The 2,768-nt window shown below is 41.8% G+C and overlaps 1 protein-coding gene across 1 annotated transcript in view; it reads right to left on the bottom strand.

The window, feature by feature from the left end:
• The window catches only part of LOC101863045, a 62,244-nt gene extending 60,543 nt beyond the window's left edge, over nucleotides 1–1,701 (bottom strand). Inside the window, exon 1 of the mRNA XM_005105125.3 lies at nucleotides 1,110–1,701. The gene's annotated coding sequence lies outside the window, so the exon portion shown is untranslated. The remainder of the gene's footprint in view (nucleotides 1–1,109) is intronic.
• Between the last annotated feature and the right edge of the window lie 1,067 nt (nucleotides 1,702–2,768).

Genomic DNA, 2,768 nt, shown 5'->3' with positions numbered 1-2,768 from the left:
ACACACACACACACACACACACACACTCACACACACACACACACACACACACACACACACACACACACACATGAAGAATATACTTGATACAGATCTACAATCAAACAGTGAGTATCACACACCGCTCCTGCTTCCAATGTCCGCCCTATAATGTACACATTGACTCTGAACAAGTGAAGACATGCAGTGTGTAAGCGTTTACTATTATCCAGATAGACAAACCGATTCACAGAAAGATTGAGAAAGACAGAAAAAAAGAAAAGAAATAGGCAGAGCGACAGACAAGATCAACAGACAAGAACGACAGGCAAACTGAGAAAGACAGGAGGTGGGGCAAAATGAAAGAGTGTGTGTTACGAACATGACATTCCAAAATTGTTCGCTGTTAAAAGAGTAAAGCGTGCTAGCCCCCACATGGCCAGATATATTTCCCAGGAAAGTTCCACAACATACACACACACACACATACACACACATACACACACACACACACACACACACACACACACACACACACACACACACACATCTCTTTTCAACCGGTCTTTGTTATGCCTCACACTTATCGTTATAATTAAACGCGTAGGTCATAGCCACCTAAGGCACAGTAACCTGGCAGCGCCCTGCTTGTCATTATGACTTTACTCACCCCTCCAAGCCACTCTGCTTATTATTGCATAGGCTTAGTTGTGAGCCAATTGGTCTATTAAAAGAACCTCGATTCACTTGAGATTTGGGCAGCTGCTTTGGAGATTTTTTTTCTCATATATATAAAGATTTAGAAATCTAGATATCTAGAGATCTAAATCTAGATTCTTGATTCTACAAGTTCTGCCATATCATTTTCAATCAAAATAGTCAATCTTACACAACAGTGACAACAGGCCCTACACGCAAAATCAATACAAATGTGAAATATTTCCAACAATTAATATATAAGATCTAATCCACACAAAGTTTAAAACTATAGACGAATAAGAAAATTTAGGCCTTCTTTTCCTATTTAGAAACATGAATTCCTGCCGTACAGTTAAAATATATAGATTTCTAGATCTAGAGATCTAATAGATAGATTCTATTATATTCTAGATATCTAGACGCCAACTTACCAGCAATTGAAAGTCCCGCTAAGTTGTCGAACGGTCAATGCTCTGATAAATGCATGTGCACGAGAGTACCTATCGAACACAAATTATAATGGTAGCGTCCTTCGTATTCTGCTGTAGGCACGGTTACCGGTCCAAGCTCGTTTGAATTGTAATATCGCCTTGATTCGGAAGCCAGCAATAAACCACCCCGTTCTTTCGTAGAAAAACGGGAAACCTCCTATCCCCCTTTTTGTGCCCCGACTACGCAAGCACTAAACTTTAACCGAACGTTTTTTCCCGCAATCGGTTACCACACCAGACGTAAACAACCGGTTCGTCAGGATCCTCGGAAACTGGAAACCAAAATATTTAGCAACTGAGTCGTCCAGATAGGAAACACATAAATTATCAATAGGCTGAGAATATCAATCTTGCAGTGATGACATTTGACGAACTTTGTTTATCCGTGGCGATTTTATGAGAAAACACAATACTTCCCTGTGTACAGTTTCCGAAAAATCCTAACGGAGTTCAATGCCCTTCTTTGACCTAAATAGTCGCGCGCGGCGCTGAGTTACTGACACAGAAAGAAAACGAGGTCGCAAAACAGTTCCGACGTCCGACAGGCGGCCCGGACCAAGTTTACCGTGACCTCCTCCCCGTCTGCTGCTGCTCCTGCTGTTGTTCGCCCGTCCGTGGTTCGTGCTGGTGTCTCTGCGGGCTGGGGGCGGGTGGGGGGCACACGGGCGGTGGGGGCGTAGACCGATATGACATGCTCAACTTGCTACTGTTCATGCCGACAGAAAAACGCTCTCTAAATTTATCTGCTTCGCGGCAGCTATGCAAAATGGGCTTGGCTCGATGGCGAGGCATTAACATGCACTCGTGACATTGGTTGACTAGGAATAAGGGGTTAAGATAAACGTGTTTCAAGCTAAAAGGTCATGATGGCGGCCAGCTTAATATTGTGTGAGGTTCGAGAGGACTAGGTCTACATTTTCTTTTTCTCTCAATGAAGCACAGTTTTGTGCCTGTCTGTTTTATTGACAACTTTTAGTTTGCGATGTGGGAGAGATCTGAATAATAATTCTTGATTCCAAACATTTTACCGACCTGTCTGGGACTGGACTTGCAGATCAATCTCTGAGAAGAAATCTCGACTTGGATTTCTATCTGGTCCCCAACGTGCCTGCACATAACATAATTTGTCAGGAAAGCTCAGATAAATCATATTAATTATTATGAGGGCGAATAGACCTGCTACTATTTCGTTTGTCCTTTATTTTATTTTATTTTATTTTATTCTTTTTTAAGGGAGAGGGAGGGGTCTATAATGGCGGTGCGTCATTTGCATCTACACCCAGTTTCGTTATGAAAAGGAAGGAAAAGTGAAATGAGTCTTTCCGAATTCGAAGAATTTCCCATCGTATTTAATCCCCCCTTTATCTCTTGGCGATGACAAATTTTCTGATCCAGACAGAGGAAAAACTTGGAACGCTTGCAGGCTTGAACTTCTACAATTGATAATGCGTCAAGTTCGAACCGACTAGGTCAAATCACTGGTGATGTAGTATATATCGCGTATAGGTTTGCTTGTAGACTATGTGCATAGGTTGTACTTTTATAATATAGTACAGCCTGTATCAGAGTCTGTGGTCTATGTTGATAAATATATATATA

Source organism: Aplysia californica, unplaced genomic scaffold (assembly GCF_000002075.1).
Source record: "Aplysia californica isolate F4 #8 unplaced genomic scaffold, AplCal3.0 scaffold00453, whole genome shotgun sequence".
Taxonomy (NCBI): Eukaryota; Metazoa; Mollusca; class Gastropoda; order Aplysiida; family Aplysiidae; genus Aplysia; species Aplysia californica.
The sequence above is the reverse complement of the archived record's forward strand: the minus strand, read 5'-3'. Positions and strand labels throughout refer to the sequence as shown.